At 48.6% G+C, this 25,523-nt stretch overlaps 1 protein-coding gene across 2 annotated transcripts in view; it reads left to right on the top strand.

The window, feature by feature from the left end:
- Window positions 1–25,523, top strand: part of KCNJ6 (potassium channel, inwardly rectifying subfamily J, member 6) — a 170,609-nt gene that overhangs the window by 135,803 nt on the left and 9,283 nt on the right. The window lies entirely within an intron of this gene.

Here is a 25,523-nt window from a genome sequence, read left to right as displayed (position 1 = left end):
TTTATCTGTAACTGTCCACAAAACAGAGCCGTAAACTCTGACCTAAGCTAGCAGTGGTGTCCTCCAGAAATCATATAAACTAGAACCCTAACTCGTCAATTTCTTTACTGTTCTTCTGAGCATCGATAGTAGCCTTGGGATCCTGTTTAGTTATGCAATCTGCCCTTCTGTGCCTGGAAGTCTTCAACTGGAGGCTCGGGGTTGGTTTATCTCAACTGAAAATACATGGCCCACAGACAGGCCCCAGATTCCTCATCAACCCCTAAGCTGACCTCCGTCATCCCTTCAAAAGAAAGTCCTTGGTCCCGTGTCTCCGCCTGCCTGTGCCCAGCAGGCAAGGTCATATCTCTAGCAAGTTTCTCTCCTGGTGGAAACTTTGCCATCAGTCTGTAAATGCAACCAGCAATGAAAATGTGAGTGGCGGGCTTTGCATGGAGCTCGGTGGTTTGAGTGGGCTCCTTTCCATAGAACTAAAGGAGCATGGTCCTAATCCGAAAACAGCTGTAAAGAATAGCAAAAGAATGATTGTGGAATACTAAAAGATTGCTACAGATGTGAACAGGGCTATCTGTTACTTGAGCCTGACTTCGGATGTATTCCTGAAGCCATGGTTGTGTGTTTGGGGGAGTGGAGAGGCAGGAGAGAGGGAGGGAGCAATTTAAACCGGGAGCCCTGTCATTTCCCACAGACCAGAAACTTCTCCCACGGGGCTGAGCACAGGGACTCTGGATCCCCCTAGTGGTGGCCCCTGCGACACAGCCTCTGGCAGCATAAACCAACCACTCATGATGCAATTTGAATATTAGATTTCTCACTATCAACTCTCCCAATAGGACCTGAGGGAGGGCAGTGGACAAGCCTTGTTATCGTGGCATCTCTGAGCTCAAGAAGCAAAAGCCACGGGAAATATGTCCTTTCTGGTTAGTGGTGTTCATCTGAGCTTCAAACTGTAGAAGCTGAGCTTCATGCTCGCTCCACCCAAAACTCAATCTCAAAAAAATACATGAACCCGGAATAAGCAAATTATCCTGTGATGTCCCTGAGCTGGCATTCTCCCTGGGGCAGGCCCTGTCTTTCTGAGGACAGTTTGTAATGCCTGAACCTTTCCAAAGAGAGGGGCGCCGTCTTCTTGATAATCCACAGTGATGCTTGCCACGGCCTTTCTACTGCTTCCTTGGAGGAAAGGGGGAAGGTGCCAGCAAAAAAAGAAAAGATTCAAAACACCTGCCTTTGTTCCTGGAAAAAGGCAACCCCTATTAATTTTCTATTTAAACAAAAAAAAAGTTTTCTAACTTCTGGAAAGTGAAGGGAAGAATGTTCTAGAAAGTCCTGGGCTTGTCTGGAAGCTGGACATGTCTTGTTCCTTTCCTGGTGGGATTCATACAATTCAGTGCTTATAGCACATCTGATCTCTTAAGCTTCAGGGGAATGCTTTTCTTTGTGAATGAAAAACACAGTTGGTATTTGTGGGCATTAAACAGATCCTTAGGGGGAAGAAATGCTTCAATGAGTCAAAGTCACAGGAAAAAATTAATATGGATCAAATGCACACTGAGGAAAACAAATTCACAAGGGCCTAATTATTCACTGGAGGGCTGGATGGGACACCAAGAGCCTTGACAACAGTGAGCTGGCACAAAACGGCTTCCGCTCTACTCATTTCTCCTTTCGAAAATGTCTTAGTTGACCTTAAACTACTATCCGTGATCTCAGTTAGCGGGCCTATTTCAAGGACGAGCTCCACATTGCAACCCTGATGCAGTGCCCTCTCCCTGTCACCCACGTGTGGGCATACGTGGATCAGAACATGGTATTTCTGGAGAGCTGAGCTGCCCTGGGGAAGGCTGGCCACCCGGTCCTTCAGTCAGCTGGGTCCCAGGCTCAGCACAGAACATCTGGCAGATGATTCCAACGCCAGCGGCACTGCAGCAAGCCTTTGCCCAGCACTCAGAGTCAGGCTCATTTTTAGAAAATGAAAGTAAGAACCTTGAGGGTAGGGTGTGCATCTTGCCCAACCCCGGTGCCCTGCAGGTCATGACCCCAGGCCTTCACTCGATGAGTTCTCTGGCCTCATAAAAGGCAGACTCGCATCCACAAAAGACAGACCCACATCCTCAGGGGATGGCTTCAGTCTGGTTCTGCCCAGACTCGGAGAAATGTGTACAGTGACCTCTAAGAACCTTCCAGTCATGTGATTCTATTTTTGAAAATGAATCAAACCCTGCAAAATTCTGACACCCACCACCCAGACATCTGGGAACTGGCCGTGTCTCATCCCACAAATATATCTTTTAAGGGAGCCCTTTATGTTCCTGACACATGGGTGATTTTGAGATAGTGGTGTTTACAGAAGGGTTCATAGCTACATAAACAAACACGCGCAGCAGCTGTGGCGAATGTGCATTTAAATAGTAAAGCATTCACATGGACGGTTATTTATGGTGGGTAAATTGGCCTAGAGGCTAGATGACAGCCACACAGAGCTGGGCCCGTTGCCAGCCAGCTCCTCACCATAGCCTTTCTGATTGATGAACTTCCATATTTACCCCCAGTGATTATGCAACTATGACAAGCAGCCCCTTCCAACACCTCCGCCAATGTGCTCCATAGATAAATCCCATCAGGCTGGGTTTTTTACACTTTTTATTATGTAAACTATAAAATATATACAAGAATAGGCCAAATAGTATAACCCACTCCCGTGTACCCATCATTTAATTACTATAATTGTCAATTTATGCCCAAAACTTGTCCCATCTATATCACCACTCACTAACTGCTCCCAGCATCATATTTTATCTGCAAAATTTTCAGTATGTATCTTAAAAGATAAGGACCCTTTTAAAAACATAACTATAACACCATTAAGACCCCAAAAATAATTAATGATCATCTCTTCAGATCTAATATCTAAGTGTTCCAATTTCCAATTGCCTCACTAATGTCTTTTTAAAAATTTTTTTAATCTGCTTGTTTGACTCGGGATGCAAATGAAGTTAACACACTGGTTGGTTGAGATCTCTTTTTAGCCTCTTAATCTATGACTTCCCCTTCCATCCCTGTTTTCTTATTCCTTGAATTTTTCTCAAAGAAGAAAACATCTGAAAGATTTAAGTACGGCATGAAAAATTGGGGGAAGTGGAAGTGGGTGGGGAAAACAGGAAGTGTGTGGTGGAAAACCGGAAGTGTGTGGTGGCAAAGTGGAAGTGGGTGATAGTGAATCTGAAGTTGGTGGTAGTGAACCGGAAGTTGGTGGTAGTGAACCGGAAGTTGGTGGTAGTGAACCGGAAGTTGGTGGTAGTGAACCGGAAGTTGGTGGTAGTGAACCGGAAGTTGGTGGTAGTGAACCGGAAGTTGGTGGTAGTGAACCGGAAGTTGGTGGTAGTGAACCGGAAGTTGGTGGTAGTGAACCGGAAGTTGGTGGTAGTGAACCGGAAGTTGGTGGTAGTGAACCGGAAGTTGGTGGTAGTGAACCGGAAGTTGGTGGTAGTGAACCGGAAGTTGGTGGTAGTGAACCGGAAGTTGGTGGTAGTGAACCGGAAGTTGGTGGTAGTGAACCGGAAGTTGGTGGTAGTGAACCGGAAGTTGGTGGTAGTGAACCGGAAGTTGGTGGTAGTGAACCGGAAGTTGGTGGTAGTGAACCGGAAGTTGGTGGTAGTGAACCGGAAGTTGGTGGTAGTGAACCGGAAGTTGGTGGTAGTGAACCGGAAGTTGGTGGTAGTGAACCGGAAGTTGGTGGTAGTGAACCGGAAGTTGGTGGTAGTGAACCGGAAGTTGGTGGTAGTGAACCGGAAGTTGGTGGTAGTGAACCGGAAGTTGGTGGTAGTGAACCGGAAGTTGGTGGTAGTGAACCGGAAGTTGGTGGTAGTGAACCGGAAGTTGGTGGTAGTGAACCGGAAGTTGGTGGTAGTGAACCGGAAGTTGGTGGTAGTGAACCGGAAGTTGGTGGTAGTGAACCGGAAGTTGGTGGTAGTGAACCGGAAGTTGGTGGTAGTGAACCGGAAGTTGGTGGTAGTGAACCGGAAGTTGGTGGTAGTGAACCGGAAGTTGGTGGTAGTGAACCGGAAGTTGGTGGTAGTGAACCGGAAGTTGTTGGTGGCAAACAGGAAGCGGGTGTCAGCAAGCAGTTCTTCACCACTGGAAAGCTCAGTTCCATCGCTAGAATAATATTACCCACAGGAAGAAAGTCAGCTCGCAGATCGGGAGGAGTCCTTATTCTTAGCTGAGGAAATGGAGGCCTGGCTAAGGCCCATTGGCCACTGGCAGAGCCGGAAGTGGACACCCAAGGCCCCTGACGGTGGCTCAGCCCTGGGTTTAGTGCCTTTTGCAACGCGAGAGCTGCTGGTCCATGGAGACTCGGTAGAGAGACGCGCCCAAAAGAGACAGCTGGTGTTTTGTGGGCAGACGGGCTTTCTTCTCTTCGCCTCCACCGTTAGCTCCTCTTTTGCTGTAAGGTTTCTCTGTTGGTCTCTCATGTTACCGACTCATTTTAAAATTCTTTATGTGTTCCCATGAGTCTTTAAGAGCTGTCTATTAAAAAGAGATAACGCCGCCAAGAAAGTTCTGAAATTGAAATTAGGTAAGCAATGTCTACAAAGATACGCCTGGGAGAACATGCTGCTCTGTCCGCTCTGATTTCCAAGCGCCAGCTTCCCTTTCTGCCATCCAGAAGCCACTGGGCTGTCAAGGGGGAGAACCTGAGCCCAGGCAGCTGGACAGTGGCTGCTCGGATAAGGCGGCTGGGGCTTGGCGTCTCAGGACCTTAAGCTGTTTCTAATAGCGATGTTTCATAGCCATTGCCTTCCACAGCCCTTACTTCCTCCTTCTGATAAGTTACTGCTAATCCCTCAAGTGGCAAGCCATTTTCTCCAGATTTACTGCTTTCCTCTTAAGAGTTTATAACCCCAACTACCTGCCTACCTTGGGAAAACAGTTGGTTGATGAGACCTGAATGGTAAGCACTTGGGTAAAAATCACCTCTATGAGGAGGACTGTTTTTAAAAACTCAAAGACGTGAATGCATTTTTCCTAAGTAGAAATCTACTATCTGTCAACATCAAGAAATCCAACAGTCCCTTCTTTGGGCATTAGGTTTAAGTGACCTATTTGGGGCCTCCTTTCAAATGCCCACCGCAGTGTAATACACCCGGGAATGTCATTAGCTGGATGAAAAGTGATAACACCTGCTCCCCAGATATGCTGAACTTTTTGTGATCCTCCCCAGTTTGGGGACACTGTGTTCTGGTTCATCAGATGTCCTAACAATCTGAGGTCGGATGCTGTAGGGCACACATGGAGCTTTAAAGTTTTCCATCATCCCTCCAAAAGGAAGAACACTGCAACTCTGCTAAGCATTATGACTCTGTGAGACATTTCCTATCATTTAAAAGGCATTGAATGGCCCATAAGAGGTAGTGCATCAAGGTTACCCAATATTATTGTGGTTGAAAAGGCCAAAATACTGGATAATCATAAAAGTTTTTCATTATTAAAACACCAGTTCCAGAAAATTCATTGTTCTTTGTTCTCCCAATGGGCCATGAGGAACTGCTAGCATGGAAGTTCAGTAGAAATCAGTGACGATCACATGATATAAAAAATTTAGAATTCAAACCCAGGGGAACTAGCACCTAAACGTTAGCTCTGAATCAAACTCTAAAGTCAACAGTCATGTTAGAAAGACATGCACATTCAAATTAAGAGAGGAGAGTCAAATAGTGGGAAGTCTCTAATTAGTGCCTCCTTAAATAAATAGAGTTTTATTATTCCCTAGGGCATTCAGTAATATGAGTATCGACAGCATGTGCCAGTGAAGCAGTTTTACCCAGCAATTTCTAATGACCAGAAGAGAATTATTGGGGGAAAACACATAAATTACACACACACACACACACACACCTAAACAGCCAGGGGTACTTCTTCCCCAGTTAAGTATGCCCTTGTTCCTCATCCTACACCAACCTACTTACAAATCTTGTATGTTCTATTAATTATTTAGTACACCTCTTTGTTTAAAGTAATCTCAGCTATAGCTCAGTCTAATCTGTACTTCTTTGTATTATTTAGTGTGTTGGGTTTGAACCATCTTGGGTTCAAATCATGGTTGCTACACTCACTGGCTTATTCATCCTCTCTTGTGCCCCAGTTTTGCCACTCTAAAATGGGAACAAACGTGGTACCTACCTCACCGGTGACCTTTCAGCACCCCAAATTCTATCAGATCATTTCTTCCCCCACAGACTGCACAGGCAGGAGAGGGCAAAGCTTGAGGAGGATGGGAAGCCAGGCAGTCAGAAGGGCCAATCCCAGGGAGTGGCCCCACTGTTTGCAGGAACCTTGCAGCTAGTGCCTCCACAGAATGACCAGCGCCTCCCCTCTGAAGGCCCTCTGAATGGTCAAATGGCAAGTGTTAACCTGTGGTGATAGCCAGCACAATAATGCACACTCACCACGTGAAGAGTAGATGCCAGCCTGGCCTCTGCCCCAGTTACCTGATATGAATTACAAATCAGTAGATCTGAATTAATGAGAATCACTGGGCTCAGAAGAGACTCCGCATTCCTATAAATAGTAACATTTCATCGTTATCATTTCTGCCTAACGTGGACATGAATATAGATATTCTCAGGTCTTCTAAGGCAACTGCTTAGTGAGAACAGGACCAATAGTCTGCATTTGAAAACAACATTTCTATGATCCCAATTCCCCTCCCAGATTTTTCATAAAGTACTCTGAGATATCAGTTGAAACCTCAATTTAGAAAATGTATTTTTGTGCTGCTAGCTCAACTCAACTAAGTAATATTTACTTCCATAAGAAGCCCTTATAGATACTCCCCTTAAAAGTATACACGTACTTCAGCAAAAAAGACTGTACTAGTAGAAGTTAATTTCTACATGGCCAACTTCACTGTTCTCTATTTACGAAGGATGATAAATATACTGTAGCAATCTGCTTCAGCTGAGTCATGCTGCAGTAACAAACAACTCCAAGGGCTTAAAACACAAAGGGTTATCTCTCATTCACAGCACATGTCAGCTGGCGCTCTGTTCACGTCCTGCTTACTCCAGGTTGCAGACCGAAAAAAACATGCTGTTCTCATGGCAAGAAGGGAAATGGCAAAACACCTCACTTCTACTCACCATCTATTAGTCACAGCAAGTCACATGGCAGTGCCTGATGTCCATGGAATGGGCAAATATCATTCTTTCACAGGGACTTGAAATCAATAATTGAGAAAAATAATATAATCACAGATACCCACGTGCTTTCGAAAACCAATAGACTGAGTTGAACGCGTTGTGCAAGTTAGGGTTTAAAGCATGGGGTGTCCATTCGTGTTGTCCACCAGATATGCCCGGCTCTCATCCTTCCAGACACACATCAGGGTCACGTTTTCCTGTTCCTTTTGGCCATGGTCTTGTGACTCACATTTGCCCCAACATTATAAGCATAGCCATGATTATCACTCTCATGGAAACGTTACAAGATAACATATAACATGGCCCCCCCCCCACATTTATGGTTCTCACAAAAACACAGGTCTCTGTTACCCCGGACCTTTGGCTGGCTTTGAAGAGTAGATCCCCCACCAAGTCACCTGGGTCAGGTAACATGACTGAGAACTAACCTTGTGTTAGGTTAAGCCACTGAAGTGTGGATTGTTTGTTACCACAGTAAAATCTAGCATAAGTTGCCTGATACAAAATGTCACGCTAACATTTTGACAAGTTGCACACCGCTATTAGCTCCCGAATGGCTGTGAAATGAATCTGTGGCTAGCTATTTTGCAGAATTCCTCCCTCCTTTAAATTCCATCTTCACTCACTGAGACTTTGAGGTCAGACGATCTGAATTCAATTTTTGTCTCCAGCTTTGATAATCCATGTGATTGGACATATCACATTCCTATCACCAAACCTCTTCTTCCATTCCGAAAAATGGGAATGACACATACAGAGAACGAACTGATGGTTGCCAGATGGGAAAGAGGCTGGGGGTCTGGGATAAAATGGTAAAGGGATTAAGAAGTACAAATTGGTAGTTACAAAACAGACACAGGGATGTAAAGTAGAGCAAAGGGAATACAGTCAATAATATTGTAATAACTATGTATGGTGCCAGGTGGGTACTAGACTTATCCGGGGGAACACTTAGTAAGCTATAGAAATGTCTAACCACTATGCTTTAACCCTGAAACTAATATAATATTGAATGTCAACTGTAATTTAAAAAATTAAATTTAAAAAATAGGAATGATACAAGAGAATTCCATGAGATAATACATGCAAATCATACATCCTCGGACCCGGAACAAAGTGAGTGTTCAGTAAATTTAGAGAGTGAGTCAAAGATCCTGTAAGCCATACTATTCTCACCCATCACTCATTAGGTGCCTACTGGATACCTAGTACTTTTTTAGATGCTTTATATAGATTATTTTCAATACTCAAAATCTTGAAAGGTAGGCATCATCTGTATTTAACAAGAGATTGACTCTCAGTGGGGAGTTGGGGAGAGAGTACCTTGCCCAAGCTCCCCCAGCTGGTGAGGTGGTACAGCCAGGATTCCATCTGAGGGCTGCCCACCTTCCCAATCCACCAGCCCAGAGGACAGTACACAAGGCACACTTAGAATAGTAGTTGTTGATTAAAGTTTATTAATGCACTGATGATTAGGACTCCATGATATACTCTCTTTCTATTCCCGGCCTTGGCTTCCCCACCAGGCTCACCTCACCAGACCGCAGGAGGCAGGCGGGGGCAACCCGCTCTTGCATCACAGTTGGCATTGAGTCTCTTGAAAGGGCACCTACTGGCTCATGCTCTCAGACTCTGCCCAAGTCACTGTGATAAGGTGACTGTGCCAGTTGATGCTCTGGGCCATCCCAAACAGCATGGTGCCATGCCAAGAATAACCCCAAGTACAGCCAAGCAGCCAGCTCACAGGTCCATAGGGGAGAGAAAGATAAAGTTCAGCATTTGGGGGAAGAATCCATTTTGGCTCTGCTAGGAAGCACTATACTACAAATATTCAGGCTTTGAGCAGCCCCATCTGCAATACATTCAACAAGACATTCTGGGGGCTTTTGATGATCATCATCATTTTTCTCTAGTCACTGAGACCATCCTTAGAAGACTTTACTTAAACATTTGCTAAGTAAATGTATTTTCTTTTCAATTTTCTCAAGCATATTTTATACAGGGTGAATATTAGTAGAAACCTGTGGAAGTTAATGGGTCAGGGAGGGACTGGTGGATAATGACATAAGACAGTGGTTCTCAACCTTCTGGCCCTTTAAATACAGTTTCTCATGTTGTGACTCAACCATAAAATTATTTTCATTGCTACTTCATAACTGTAATGTTGCTACTGTTATATATCATAATGTAAATATCTGATATGCAGGATGGTCTTAGGCGACCCCTGTGAAAGGGTCGTTCGACCGCCAAAGGGGTCGAGACCCACAGGTTGAGAACCGCTGACATAAGAGAAGAACACACAGTAGGGAGGACCAGGGAGACAAGACCAAAGGTTGAATCTAAAATGGATTAATGCTATGTTCTCAATGGACCAAACTGAATTCTGTTTTTACAACTCAGAGAGCTAACGCAGGAATAACGTATTGTCATGTATTTGCTTTAGATGCTTGGTTATATATATCGTCTGTCTCTCCAAACAACGTTGGAAAAGGTGTACAACCTGAGGGGAACAAAAATGATGCTGGTCCATGATTCTTGCAGAAACTCTTAAGAATCCACAAGGTCCAACTTGAGACAAGAAAGATTCCAAACTCTGGGTCTTTCCAGCACGATTCCTCTGTGTTCACCCAGAGGGGCCTCCGCATGTTCAGCCTGGGCTGCAGACCCCTTGTCACAGCCCCCAGGGCGAAGGGAAGAAAGAGTGTCCGTTCATTAAACCAACACAGATGGGTCCTGACTACGTGAGGAGGCAGGCAGCTTGACAGGCCATCAACAAACGAGGCCAAGAGCAAAGAAGGGCAGGGACGTGTCCAATACAATGTCACAGCCTCTGCCGCGAAGGCATCTGAGTCACTCCCTGTGCTTGGAGCCTCACCTGGGGCTGGAAATGCATATCCCTGACATTGAAGAGGCTGGTGGTGGGCACTCTGAGTTCCCAGGCCGGCAAAGCAAAGTGTCCTCCATTGTCACACTGAAGGGTAGAATGACACAGTCACATTTCTTGCCTTGAGTTCAGTCTGATACCTGCCCAACCAGGGGAAGGGGGCATCTCATGAACAATGAGCATCCATAACATGGGAAGGAAGGTGGTGGCCCGGTGGGCAGGAGACAGAGAAGGTGTTAGACAAAAATGTGCAGCTGTCTTCGGTTCTTCTCACATGGCCTGCCCTAGGGTCTCTTCTTGTGATAAAATGAAATCCATAGGTGAATCCAAGAAGCATGCATTTAAATTTAAATACTTAGTCTGGGTTTTTTTTTCGATCCACCAAAATCATGATTTTCACTTTCTCATCTCTCTTCACTCTTCCAAAACCACTTCCTCTTAGATAACAGCCTGGCTTCACTCTTAGTTGAGAAAATAGAGAAAATCAGACTGGAACATTGGCATCCTCACAGGACTTTACCCGCCGCCTGGGCCCTTAAGCACTGTCGGTCTTCCCTCCTGTTGCTGCACAGCCCGTGCCACCCAAGGCCACTCTGGATCCTATCCCTTCGCCTGACCCAAAGACTTTTAGACAGCACTCTCTTCTTTCTTTCCTCCATCATCAGTTCCTTTCTTTTCTTTTTTTTTTAAATATATTTTATTGACTTTTTACAGAGAGGAAGGGAGAGGGATAGAGAGTTAGAAACATCAATGAGAGAGAAGCATCAATCAGCTGCCTCCTGCACACCCCGCACTGGGGATGTGCCCGAAACCAAGGTACATGCCCTTGACCGGAATCGAACCTGGGACCCTTCAGTCCGCAGGCCGACTCTCTATCCACTGAGCCAAACCGGCCAGGGCAGTTCCTTTCTTAATAGTTTATTTCCATGAACACAAAAACATTCCCTAAGACCTGTCATCTTGAAGAACAAACAAAAATAGAACTATACTTGTCTTGGGATCATGGAATGTCCCATTTCTCAACTCTCCTTTCCACGTCACTTCTAGGAAGAATCGTCTGTCATCTCCATTGTCACTTTTCTACTTCCCACCCCAAACGGGCTTCTTACTCCCAACTATTTCCCAAGCGCTAGACTGCTGCCTGCCATAGTGCTCCTTTGTCAAATGAGGAAAAGGCATCCCTGCTCAGGACACTGGACTGACATCTGCTGGGAGCCTGTGTAATAAAGATACCCCCTTAGATGGAGCGAGTTGTGCAGTGTCGGCCTGCACAGCTGTGTGTGGCAGCCCTGGCTAAGTCTGTCCACTCCAACTCACGCCTGTCTCCAGTACCCAAACATCCTCTCCGCTCCAGCGCCTTGGCCACAGCACTGGCTCCCCGACCAGTGCTTGCCCCTGGACCCCCTGCTTCCACACCAGCTTCCCTACTGCAGGCTCTCGTTTCTCAATTTCCCCTCCTCGCAGTTGTCAACGTAAACTGTGTAACCTACACAGCCCGTCCCCTCACGCAAACATTCTCAGTGGCTTCTGAGTAGCTGAAGAACAAAGACCAATCTGCTTCGCATGTGGCAGTCAAGCCACTGCCCGGGTGTCCTTGTCACGTTCTCCACGTGTGTGTGCGGCCGCAGTTCCCGAGCACACCTGCTGACTGCCTCTGGCCTGCACATGGGCTGTGATGTTGTCTCCACCAGGAATATCCTCCCCCATCCACCCTCCCCATAACGCCTACTCGCCCACGGGGTCTCCTGGCAAATGCTGCCCCTGTGGAACCTTCCTGGCCGCCTGGCAAAGTCAGGGGCCCTCCCTCTCTGCTTCCCCTGCATTTCTACAAATCTCCATGGTGTCTCACTGCATTGTGGGGGATTGGCCGCATGGCTGGATGTCCCCAACAGACTCTCCAGTTTTGAGGATAAAGATTATGCCTTTGATTTTTTTTTTATTATTATTCCCAACAACTAGCACAATCTGGCACTTGGTAGGTGCTCAACAAAAGGGATGAATACATAAATGACTATTTAAAATGCAGGATCTGGCCTTTCTAAGTGTGTCGCAGACTCCGAAGCATTCATGTTGCCTCAACGCCACCAAGAGCCCAGGGCTACATCTGCCTTCCCTGGGAGGCTGTTCCATCATTAAATTTAAAAATTAAAGACACATTTTATTGAAAAAGCCTGTTTATGCTTGGGGATGCTTTCCCATCCAATATTCACCATGTTTCTTATAAACACCATCCCATAGAAGTACAGATGGTGCAAAGCAGGGATCCTAAAGGAAAACTCGTCCCAGAACTTGGTCTCCAATCACACAAGAGGCTGTGCCAAGGAGAAGGGTCCCTGTGCCTTTTTTTAAGGCGGGTCTGGTCCCCTGCACGCCCTTGGGGCCAGGAGACTGGACTCCGGAGCGAGTGTTCCCCGTGGCTTCCTTTCCGCCTCGTTCCGCGCCTGGGTGATGGCATCGGTTCCACTCACAAATCCCCTCCCTCTGCCCAGGCTCGCAGAAGCTCAGAGTTGAAGGGTGATCCCTTGACCCAAGTTTCTACCCCGTAGAGAAGGGCTCTCACTATACCTTGCCCGCTACCATAACAAAGGACGAAAGCAAACAGCCTGCTCCAGGCCTTTCTGCAGGTAAAACAACAGGCAAGGTGTCTTAGACTGAAGTGTATTCCAGCTGCAGGCAAGGATTTTCCAGAACCTTCCATGTGCCTGGCATTGGGCAAAGTCAGAAAAACAGTCCTGCCCTTAAGGAACTCACATGTTAGAGCAGGGGGTTGGCAAAATGTTTTCTGTAAGGGGCCAGGTAGTAAATATTTCAGACTTGGTGACGTCCCTGTCACAACTATTCAACTCTGCCAGCATCGCGCTCAAGCGGCCAGAGGCAAACGTTTAAAAATGAGCGTGCTGTGTCCCAATAAAATTTTACTTCTGGACACATATCACTTTCACGTGTCATAAAACATTATTCTTCCTTGGCGTGTTTTCCCCCCAGCCATTTTAAAATGTCAAAAGCGCTTTAGCTCTCCCCAGCGCTAGTGGATGGGACTGACATGAAACAAATTACTACCCAACGCAAAGTGGACAGAAAGGGAACGTGTTCAATGGGGAGGTGGGCCAGCGGTAAGCGAGCTCTCCTCTCTACTGCGGGCCAGATGCCCCCACATCATCATTGCCCACCGCAGCAAGGGGCACCTCCCCGAGGGAGAGGCAGCCTATCCACCCAGAGCTGAAATCATTTGCATACACTTTGCATTTGCATGCACTTTGCATTTGCAATTCCCCAGTGAGAATATAATAGGGAGCAGAGGTTTCCTGACCTTTGAGAAGAGCTAAAATTGAACTTCTGTTCAAAGCAAAGATTCATCAGTAAACAGTACTATTATTAACTTCGTGTTTTAAGGGAAAAGAATACAAGGCGGAACATTTTTGTTTCACAAGTGTTGGCACCGACTCTCCCGTGTCCTTTTCTGCTTGCTCTGTTGTTCTTGGGGTGAAAAGCACTCCCATTACTTAAAGGGTCCCAGCCCTTCTCCCAGCAATATTTATTCTTAGGTCAATTCATGTGGAGGTTGAGGATCCTAATCCCTGTTCCAACCCAAAATAGCCTTTCTTTGTCCTAGGGCAGCACCCATACCCCTTGTCCTTAGGAGGCAGGGCGGAGCATACAGTAATTAGCATAAACGAGAAGCTCCAGGTTGGCTATAAATCACACAGGCACACAACACAGCCCTGCCTCTCGCTCTGGCAGTTACGGGATTCAGTCTACCCAGAAAGGTGTCCGTACAAATTCCTCAGGCAGCTTGCTGTCCACAGTTCCCAAAGGGACACTGCTAGACCCTTCCAGTCACCGCCCCAACTCAATGTGCTCAGTGGGAAGACCTCCCAAAGGCCCACCACGTGCTTTGACTGTACCCCTTCCCACCCCAGGGCCTTGACTGAGAGGTATTGTAGCAAACTCTGCAATCACAGTGGCACATAGCACTTTCCTTAATGAGCATCACTCTCCCTAGAATGGGTTTTCACTGGGAAGTTCCCCTCAGCAGGTAAGCAGAGCAGCCAGTCATTAGTGAGCCGGCTTTTCCAAAGTCAGGTACATGCTGGAGAGTGGGACGCCTTGATATATAAAAAAAAATTAATGAAAAATGATAAACCTGTAGACATGGAATAGTTCATAATGATGACAAAAAATCAGTCATTGGTAATTTTTTCATATACATGGATATTTTAAAGTAATTGATAACATGTTGGCTAAACTCAATTTTGATTGCATAATACTATACTGCAAAGGAAAGGGTTTTTATAAGGGCAACCTCAAGTTGATTGTAGTGAATGTCTTTCATCTTTCCAAGGCATCCATCCAATATTAAGTTCCCTAAGGATACAGTAGCATATGTGTACATATACATACATATATGGACACTATATGCATACATACATGCAAATAGACACATTTATGTATGTCCTTGACACATATTTAATGATATCTTCACTACAGTTGAATTCTATTAGTTCAATATATATGCAAAGACTTCTCCACACAACCTCTATGGTGCTCTCTTTGATCTGACACTTTAGCCAACACTTCCATCCCTAATGTCACTGTGTTGATTAAATACCTTTTCTAAAACACTAGAAGAGAAAGTACTTACTAGACAACCAAGTGCCTGGTTTTCCAGCCAAGTATCTTCACAGACAGGTCTTCTTCATGAATAATGTCAGGGATTCTCTTCTGACACCGCATTCCTCTACCGCATTCAGTCTTCCCCACCTTCTTGGCCATTAGAATTCAACATCGCAGAGCAAACCCTGCCAGTGTTAAGGGGAAAATGGAGCCCGACAGTAGTCAAAGCAGTAAAAGCAGATTTTAATCAGGAACTATTGCAATAGCTCAGTACAGAGCTGGGCTCAATTCCAAATACGGTGCAGGCGAGCGGGGACTTATAACACACTTGTCGGTGGAGGGTACCAGTGAATGAAAAAATACTAAGAGGAAACATCAGGGTTTGGGGGGATTCTGGCTAAACTGACCTAGTAGGATCCTTGCAGAAGGTGGGCTGGGGTGACCCCCTATCATCTGGGGGACGGAGGAGGATGAGAAACCCAATTGGGAGTTGATGGTGATCAGATATTGAGGGTAGGGGATTCTGGCTGCACCGACTTAGCAGGACTTTTGATAAAATTGGGTGATGCAAAGGCATGGAAGGTCAAGAACTAGTTGGGAAGAGGGCTCATAGGGGGCTGACTAAAGTTGGGTCGGGGAGAGTGTTTGTCACCAGCAGTGGGTAACGTTACCGCTCCATTGGGCTGAGAAATGAGTGTGAGGTTCGCCAGGGAAACCTCTGGACCTGTGATCACAAGACGCGTTCACACCTTGTCCTTGACCAAGACGTCTGGTCTACTTAGACCCCAGATCCTTTACCAGAGGAGAAGGGATAGTACCTGCCCAGCTTGGTTTGGGTGATTATTCAATGAAGGATATAAAAGAACGTAGCATAGGCCTGGCCATTGTGGCTCAATGGTTGAGCATCAAACTATAAACCAAGAGGTCATGGTTTGATTCCCTGTCAGGGCACATGCCTAGGTTGTGGGCTCGGTCCCCAGTAGGGGGTGTGCAGGAGGCAACCAATCAATAATTTTCTCTCATCACAGATGTTTCTATCTTTCTCTCCATCTCCCTTCCTCTCTAAAAAAATATAATTTTATATATATATATATATAGCTAATATGCTAAATGTCCAACTGTCTGGGTAATGGCATCACGTAGCAACACCTGGCTTCCTCTCCCTAGCAACTAACCTCCTTGCAGTTTCTTCAGCCCAGGAACACGACTTGCTTTATAGCCAGGTGGAGACATTTCACACTTTAACCAAATGTCTGTGAAGCATTTTCCCAAGCCTCAACTCATTTGATCTTCATAGAAGTTCTGGAGTAGGTAGATAGGAGACTCAGTGGAATCCTATTTTCTTTTCATTAGCCAGAAAACAGAGATTTAGAAAGCTTAGAAACTTGACCCAACTGAAAAGAAGTAAGAAATGGTGGACCTTGAAAATGACTTCAGGTTTTCTCACTGCACAGAATATAGTCAAACACTGCTGCAGTTAAATATTTCACCCCTTGTTCTCCCTGCATGATCTATAATAATAATCTGCTTCATGTTGATATTTACTGCTGTGTTGGGGTGCTTCACTGGGCCAGAAAAAATTTAGCTAAATCAGAAAGCAGGTCTAATTAAGCAAGTTTATTCTATATCTATAAAAGGCTAAGTTGACTCGCACATGTACGATATATATATAAAGTTCTCGCTGGCGCCAATCGCATGCATGTGTTTCAATCTGTCATTGTTGATCGTGAATTTGGTTGACACTTCTATTATAGAGAAAGGGTGAATAGTGATATTAAAATATTTCTTCTATTAATTTCCTTTCGATGTGCATGAATTCATGCACCAGGCCACTAGTAAATAAATAAAAGAATGTAGCTTAGATCCTGCAACGTAGTAAATGACTGAAAAACAAAGGCTGCTTTTAAAATACTGGTATATCCCCAGTGCTCGGAAGTTCTGCTCACCTGTGCAATGACAGATGGTTCGAACTTCTAAGAATGTCAAGTTAGAAACGGTGCTCCTCCTCCCGTCAGCTGGCAGCTCTGCCTCGGGTTGAATCTCAACACGATGAGCTGGGAATCCCATCGCATGTAATTCAAGTAGGAACATTTTGGCTCTAAAATTAGCTTTACAAGGGAAGAAGCACCTGTCTCCCAAGCCTTTACAAGAGTCAGGTATACGAAAGCGTGAAGAAGTCTCACTTCCCACTCAGGTGGTTTTTTTGTTTGTTTGTTTTTGTTTTGTTTTTTGTTTTTTAAACATATTTTATTGATTTTTTACAGAGAGGAAGGGAGAGGGATAGAGAGTTAGAAACATCGATGAGAGAGAAACATCGATCAGCTGCCTCCTGCACACGCCCCACTAGGGATGTGCCTGCAACCAAGGTACATGCCCTTGACTGGAATTAAACCCGGGACCCTTGAGTCCGCAGGCCGATGCTCTATCCACTGAGCCAAACCGGTTAGGGCGCCACTCAGGTGTTTTATACCTGAAACAGGTCAGACAGGAGGGACGCCTTCCATCTTGGTTGGTAGGACTCAGTGAACAAAAACATTTTAAATCATCCAGAATCATTGAAGAAGCTGTAAGTAGAACAAAAAATCTTTTGGCTCATCTGGCACTTGTGTATCTGGCAACGTGCTCCATCCAGATTCCAGAATATGGCTGAGGACCCAGCAGTGAGGAGAGAAATGCAACCGCGAGAGACCTCACATGTCCGTTCATCCAACCTGGAGCATCCCAGCCGGTAACTGAGACTCCCGTGAGGACCGCGGAGCCTGCTCCTTTCTTTTCTAATAAGAAATCCTGGTGCCCAGTTGACTGGGTTCCCAGCCCAGAGAAGACCGGAAGCAGCCCATGGACAGAGGAGATGGGTTTGCTGGAAGCTGGCGTGGAAGGTCACAAAGCCCAGCCGCGTAGCCGTCTGAAACCACATCTGAGAGAGGGCAGCCGTCCCAGATCCCGTGCCATCTCCGGAGGCCGCCCGCTCTGCGCGGCAGGACAGATGGTCCCCGAGGGCTTCGGAGGCGCAGGGAGACACACAGGCCCCTGCAGGGCCCTCCCTCCGTGTGCTCCCTGCGAAGGAAGGAAGCGCCCCGCAGTTTAGCAAGATGCCTGTCCTCACTGAGAAGCTGTTTGTGTATATAGATGTTGAAGGGGGAGCCTTGGTCGCCTGGAAAACCCGGCCTGTGGCCTCGGACCCCACGATGCTGAGCTGTTGGCTGGGCCCACTCAGCCTTCCCGGCTCCCGGCAGCCGTTTTCCCAGCCCGGCCGTCCCAGGCCAGGCACGCCTGCCACACTGACCAAACCAAACAAGCACCGCTCAGGGCCTGGGCCGTGGCTCTAACTGGTGTGGGTGATGGATCCCCTCAGGCCTCAGGGCCTCCCTGTCCGAGAAGGGCGCCCGGAGTGAGTGGGCAGTGACCACCCTACTGGCCGCCAGCATTCCTGGCTCCTGGGCTCAGTGAGAGGACCGTGTGGCCTGGAGGATGGAGCTCCTGACCGGCCAGCATGGCTCCCCCATGAGTCCCCGGGCCCCTTCCCTCAGAAGGGACCTTTCTGTGGCAGCGCCTTTCTGAGGAGCTCGGACCCGCACGCCTTCAGGGATGGCCTTGCCCCCCCTGCCCAGCTCTCACTTCACTCTCCCCTCCCACCTGTCCAGTCTGTGGCCAGGCACCTGGGGCACGGGAGCCGAGGCCTTTGTCAAGTGCAAAGGTCCATGTCTGCATGTGTGTCCTGATGAGTAGCGAACGAGAGGGGGGACGTGTGCAGGTGACAAACTGGGAACGCCGATCCGAGGCATACTTGCCTTCCCCCATGAGGGCCCCTCACTGCCGACTGCGTAGCCGGTGTGACTTGGGTGATGGACCCCCTTCCTCCGCTTTCGACTAAAGCAGTTGATTTTGCCGGCCGCCAAGCTCAACTGTGTGCTAATGGGGAGCTCCTCAGAGCCGCACAGAGCCGACCCTGTTTATGGCCAGGGAGGAGTCAGCTTCTTGTTCCTCATTTCTTTCATTGTAACTTTGATGCCTTTACATTAAAAGTAACGCTTGGCCGAAACCGGTTTGGCTCAGTGGATAGAGCGTCGGCCTGCGGACTGAAAGGTCCCAGGTTCGATTCCGGTCAAGGGCATGTACCTGGGTTGCGGGCACATTCCCAGTGGGAGATGTGCAGGAGGCAGCTGATCGATGTTTCTCTCTCATCGATGTTTCTAACTCTCTATCTCTCTCCCTTCCTCTCTGTAAAAAATCAATAAAAAATTTAAAAAAAGTAACGCTTGTACACGGTATAAAAGAACAGAGTGAAAAACACATCTCCTCCCACCCTCTGCTCCCCGTCCCTCCCCCGAGAGGACCACCATGCACGGTCGCTTGTCTGCCTTCCAGAAATGTCCGAGACCCAGGCGAGCATGTCCACATGCACGGATATGTATTTCCATTTTATTACACACACGGGGGCATGCATTTTGCCCATGGCTAATGCTTTTTGAAAGACGTAACGTATACTATAAATCTTTATTAGCACATTAACATAGTTAAACTGCAAAATAATGTTCTATTTTATGGATGTATTTTATTCTATTGATGGATATTTAGATAGCTTCCTACATTCTCTCTATAACCAAAAGCACTACAAGGAATTTGATTTCCATAAGCTAGATCCTAGGAAGTGAGATTCGTGGGATACAAGTGGACCTGCATATTATGCGGTGACAGATATTGCCAGCTGCCCCCACAGGTTGTGTTGGTGTGTTATCCTCCCCCGGGGGGGGGGGGCTGCGGAAACACGCCCGCATCACCCGGGACATGAACGACCCAGAATGCAGAGCACCTTGTGACATCTTTACTGGTGTTTCCTTCCCGGCCCTCATCTTCCTGGGCCCGTTTTTGCTCCTGGATTTTGGTTTTTCCATATTGACTTGGAAATTTTGTTTTACATGAAAGAAATGAGCCCTCGGTCCACTGTAAGTTTTACAAATACGTTTCACAGTCTGTCCTTTGCCTCGTGGCTTCCTCTGTTCGTTGTACTTGTTATTTTTTTAAGCTTTTGCCTGCGGAATATTTTTATTTTGTGTAGTGAAACTCATCATTATTCTCCTTTATGGGAGCTCAGTTTTATGTCATAGGAATGCTTATGTTTCAGGGATCTAGGAATCGTTTATGTTGTAGGAATAGGCCTTCGCTATCCCTAAATTATTTAACATAAAATAATCCTGCTATGCTTTCTTGTAGTCCTTTAACAGTTGAACTTCTCGTGTGAAATCTCTTGGGGTGACATGGTTAATAAGATCATGTAGGCTCCACGTGTGCATTTCTAGGATACGTGATCTGTGTATCGCATTGTGTGCCATCACCCGCAGTCACAGCATCTTCCGTCACCATACACTTGGCCCCCTCCCCCCTCCCACCCCCAGCAGGTGAACTCCCAGCCCGAGGTCTGTGTCCAGCGGGGCTCGGCCGGAGCCCACACTGTGCTCTCAATGGCGGGCTGATTGTCAAACGCTGGTCACTCATTACCCCACTTCTCTCCTCTGACTTCAGCTTTGCACCCCCACCCTCTTCTGCAAAAGAAAACAAAAGTCCATAAACACCCCTGACCTGGGCGGTGGAGACTACTGCATCTTCTGTCAGCCTACGCTCCCCTCGGCGCCTGTGCCACGCGGTGGTCACGCCTGTGATGGTTGAATTGTGTCCCCCGGATTCTTACGGTGAAGTCCTAACTCCGCTACCCAGGAATGTGGTCTTGTTTGGAAAAGGGGTCCCTCGGATGTGATTAGCTGAGTCATCCTGTAGGGGGCGGGCCCCATCCAACGGGATGCTGTCCTCATTGAGGGAAATGGGCACAGACATGAGAATCCTGAAAATGGAGGCTTCTCCACCCACCGCCCGCCCGTCGCATGGGTGTCCACGGGCATTTCTGCGCCGGGGAAGCCACATCTGCAGCCGGCTCCATCTTTCCTGCACATCTGGTTTTTCTGTGGGGCTTGCCGGGCACTTTGGTGTGCATTTTTTTGGTGATGTTCTGGGCTGACGTCCTCCCTCTGAGAATACACAGCTGAAGAGATTATGATGTCAATCAGGGTGGTGGTGTGAGTCAGGATGTGCTTCCTGGAGAAGCTTCCCTAGTGGAGGGAGCTGGGGGGCTCGAGAGAGAGCTGGTGAACACAAACGCCAGAGCCCTGCGTCCCCACCCGCACCCCCAGCCCTGGAAACGCATCACCTTCCCGGCAGGCTGGCCTCCGCTCTGGCACCAGCCCATCTGTAGGCGGTGGATGGGTGGCCCCCAAAATATGCAGCACCTCTGAGTGTGACCTTATTGGGAAAAGGGTCTTTGCAGATGTAATTAATAGTTTCAAGGTGGGATCTCTGTAAAGGCCCCTACATCCTATGACAAGTGTTCTCATAAGAGACAGAAGAGGAGACAGAGGAGAAGGCCGCGTGATGATGGACACAGAGATGGAGGATGCAGCCACAAGCCAAGGAATGTCGGGAGCCACCAGAAGCGGGAAGAGGCAGGAAGGACCCGCCCTGGAGCCTTCAGACACCTTGGTTCACACTTCTGACTCTCAGCTGTCTGAGAGTAACTTCCTGTTGCTTGGAGCCACGCGGTCTGTGGCAATTCAGAGACCGTCTAAACAGTATTTGTGGAGTTAAGGACCCAACAGGACAGTGGGTGAGAATTCCTGAGATGCACAGGGTGCTGGGCGAGGGCACTCCCAGGGCACAGGTCCTCCCTTCCCCCCATGCAGGTCTGTCCGTCACCCCTTCCCTCGTTGGCGTGGACATCCCACTCCTAGGCTGAGTTTGCAGAGTTGGTTTCCATCTCCATTCACTCAGCAAGAGCTCCTCTTCCCCACTCTTCTCCCTCTGCCCGAATTCAGGCACTTCCCACTGGCAACCGTTAAAGCTGACATTCACCGAGCACTTCCTGCGCCAGGCACCCAGGGCTTTCTGTGAATTAACTCACACAATGCTTGCGGATCCTCCATGATGTAGAGAACGTCGTACCTCAGTTCTATACAATGTAGATAACATTGTTTCCCCCCCCCCCAGTTATGTGGGTGATAGGAGGACAGGTCCAAGGGCACACCCTTGTGTTAAATTATCAATCGTTGCACAATGTTGGTGGCTGTAAACAGCAAACGTGTCTTCTCGCAGGTGGAGAGGCAGGCGCTGCTGGCTGGGTGGTTCCGGCTCAGGGCCTCTGACCAGGTTGCAGATACAGCCAGGCCTGCGGGCAGCTGGGGCTGGACTGGGGCTGGAGGGTTCCCTCTCAATGTGGGGGTTCCCACACTGTTGGCTGGAGGCCTCGGTCCTTGTCACATGGGCGTCTCTCTCAGCTGCTTGAGTGTCCTCACAGCGTGGCAGATCATTCTCCCCAAAGCAAGTGATCGGAGAAATTGAGAGCGAGCCACGGGGCCTCTAACGACCTCATCTCTGAAGCCACACAAGCTTCTGCTTCTGCTTCTTCAGTACAATGAGTCACTAAGGCCAGTCCATACAGGGGGCGGGGGGGTGGGGAGGGTGTTAGGCCCCACCTCTGGAAGGGAGGATATCCCAGCATGCAAATGGAGGAGCTGGGGTTTGGACCACTCCGTCTGGCTCCGAAGGCCACGTGCTGCATCATGAGGAGTTTGCTGGGTAACAGGGGTCTCTCAACCACGTGTGTAAAACTCAGGGGCTAGTGGGGGACCCTCCCTTCCCGGGCCAAGCGCCCCACCCCTGCTCACATGGGGCTTCCTGAGTGTTGCTGGGAATTGAGCAACAGGCACATGACCCCAGACAGAGGTTTCTAAACCTCACGGAGAATTTCAACACTCAGGAGAGCATCGCCCTGTGTCTGTGGTTTTGCTGTTGGAAAAGCCACAGCTCTCAGCCTCCTATTCCTGCTCCCAGAGGAGTTTATCTCCAATAAACTCAGTGCTGACCGCGTCATGCACCCCTCAGCTCCTCAGCAGCTCCCCGTTGTTGACAGAGTCAATGCACATTCCCGGGGTGTCATTGGGGGCCCTTCACAAGGCAGACCCACACACCTGTGCCCCCACTTCGCTTCAGTAACCCAGGTCTCAGTCCCAGCAAACCCCTCACCAGCTGTTCCCTCTGGATAAATGCTGGTCCCGCTGCCCAGCACTTGCCCCCAAGGCTCTCCTGATGAGCCCCCTCCACTTTGAGATCTTCCTGATGACCCCCAAGTTAGCCAACAGCTTCTCTCTGGTCCCACAGGGCTTTGTACAGACCATTCCACCTGCATTTAGCACTTCGTATCGTGAATGTCTGGTCCCCATGAGAAGGAGGTCTCTGTGAGAGTAAGACATGCAGGCCAGGCAGACGGCAGGCACTCCAGATGTTTTCTGATGAGTAACTGGATGGGCAGATATGTGGATGGATTGTTGGCTGGATGGGTGAATGAATAGATGGATGGGTGAGTAGGTGAATAGGTTGATGAATAGGTGGGTGGGTGAGTATATGAGCAGATGGATGGATGGATGGATGGATGGATGGATGGATGGATGGATGGATAATGGTTGGGTGGATGGGTAGTTGGGTGGGTTGGTATATAGGTAGGTGGATGGATACATGGAGAGACAGCTTCTGATTTCATGGAGCTTACAACAGTCAAATAAAAACAAGATTACATATCCTGGAGAAATTTACAAAGGAAAAATGTTATGGAAAAAGCCTAATCAGGATAAAGCTAGATGAAAAACAGAGCATACATGTTTAATACAATAAGAGGGGAGCAGGAAGGAGGGAGAGACCGGAGGAGAAAGGAAAAGGCGCCGCTATTTTGCAGACCCAGGGCGTTGCTTTGCTTGAGGAAAGTCAGGCTGTTAGGATTGCTCTCTTCTCCTCTCCTCTCTTCTCTTCTCCTCTCCTCTCCTCTCCTCTCCTCTCCTCTTCTTTCGGGGATTTTCCCCGGGAGGATTGGAAACGAACTCTCCTGGCCAACTTGCTCTCTGGGTGGGACACGGAGGCTGCACATGCCCAGTGGCAGCAGGATGGGGTGGGCAGGAGCTGCTCTCCCAGCTCGAGCTGTTGCCATGGAAAAGCCATTGTCTCTGAGCTGTGTTTACCAGAGCCCTCTCCCTCCCCGCCCCCAGGCTGCCTCGCCGCAACCAGTGGGAGCCTGCCTCCAGCCACAGGAGGGACCGGATGGTCCTGTAGGCAGAGGCCACAGGCCGAGGCCAGCAGGGCAGTGGGCACCGGCATCTGGGAAGAGGGGCTTGAACCAGTTATGGGGGTCTCCCCTGGACAGTGAGGGCTCCCCGCACAGCGTCAGCCTGGCCGGTGCCCTGTCCCCACAGCCAGCCAAGATCTCAGGTGCCAGCACGGGGCACAGCAGAGCCACTGAGAGACCAGAAGTCCACACGCCGAGCCCCGCTGCTTTCTCTCGCTGCTCCGCCGGGCACAGCTGGCACGCAGCTTCTTCATTGCAGGGCCGTGTTCTGCCGCATCTCTGGCCTCTGCCCTCTAGATGCCCGAACGCCCTCCTCCTGCCCCAGCTGTGACCCTCAAAAGTGTCATCAGACATGGCCCATGTGCCCAGGAGGGCACAGTCACCCCTCAGAGGACCCCTGCTCTGGAGGGGCGTCCACCTCTCTGCTTTCCCATATTTGTTCCCTCAGCCCCTGTGAATGTGCCGGCGCCCCCAGCAGACCCCAGTACGTGTCCACAGCCCGGGGGTTCCCCCTGTGGCCTTCCCGGGCGCACTCTGTCCTGCTCACGCTTCATCCCACACGATGTATCCGGTGCCGCTATGAGCTGGTTTTGGGGTACGATGGTGAGCCACACGCAGGGCCGGCCCTCCGGAGCCTAGCGCCCACCTAGCCCACTTGACCAGGTGCCCCCCAAAGTCACAGCACACACGCCTGACCGAGGGCACCTCTCCGCTGCCGACCCGCAGGCAGTTTCCCTGGCGTGGACCCCGTCAGCCTCGCTGCTCCCTCAGACCAGACCCTCCCACCCCTCCTGCCAAGCCTTCGGGTGCCCCCGCTCCCCTGGGGATGCAGGTTTGGGAATCTGGGTTCTGCATTTCCTGCCAGCGCCAGGGGGCTGCCCCTGCTGGCCTGGGGACTATGCTGGGGTGCGGGGTTAAGGATAGGGTTAGGGATAGGGTTAGGTTTAGGGATAAGATTAGGGTTAGCTTTAGGGATAGGGTTAGGAATATGTTTAGGAATAGGGTTAGGGTTAGGTTTAGAGATAGGGTTAGGGTTAGGTTTAGGGTTAGCATTAGGGATCGGGTTAGGTTTAGGGATAAGATTAGGGTTAGGGATAGGGGTAGGGTTAGGAATAGGGTCAGGGTAAGGGTTAAGGATAGGGTTAGGGATAGGAATAGGGTTAGGGATAGGGTTAGGGATAGGGATAGGGATAGGGTTAAAGATAGGGATAGGGTTAGGGTTAAGGATAGGGTTAGGGTTAGGGATAAGATTAGAGTTAGTGGTAGGGGTAGGGGTAGGAATAGGGTTAGGGTTAGGGATAGGGTCAGGGTTAGGGTTAGGCTTAGGGTAGGGTTAGGGATAGAGTTAAGGTTAGGGTTAGGGTTAGGGTTAGGGTTAGGGTTAGGGATAGAGTTAAGGTAAGGGTTAGGGTTACAGTTAGGGTTAGTGATAGGGTTAGGGTTACGGTTAGGGATAGGATTAGGGAGAACATCACACAGATGCACCAGCCTCCCACAGGCATGGGTACTTGCACATGCGCCCTAAGGATAACTAGCAGTAGGAATTTGGGGTTTAAGGGCTCAGTGACAGACTGTTTAAGGGCAAACCTCCAAATCGTCTTTCCCAAACGCATGGATGTCTGCTTGCTGGCTTGAACTGCTTCCAGAAGAAGCAAAGGCTGGG

Source organism: Myotis brandtii, unplaced genomic scaffold (assembly GCF_000412655.1).
Source record: "Myotis brandtii unplaced genomic scaffold, ASM41265v1 scaffold147, whole genome shotgun sequence".
NCBI classification, from domain to species: Eukaryota; Metazoa; Chordata; class Mammalia; order Chiroptera; family Vespertilionidae; genus Myotis; species Myotis brandtii.
This window is presented reverse-complemented; position numbering and strand designations above follow the sequence as displayed.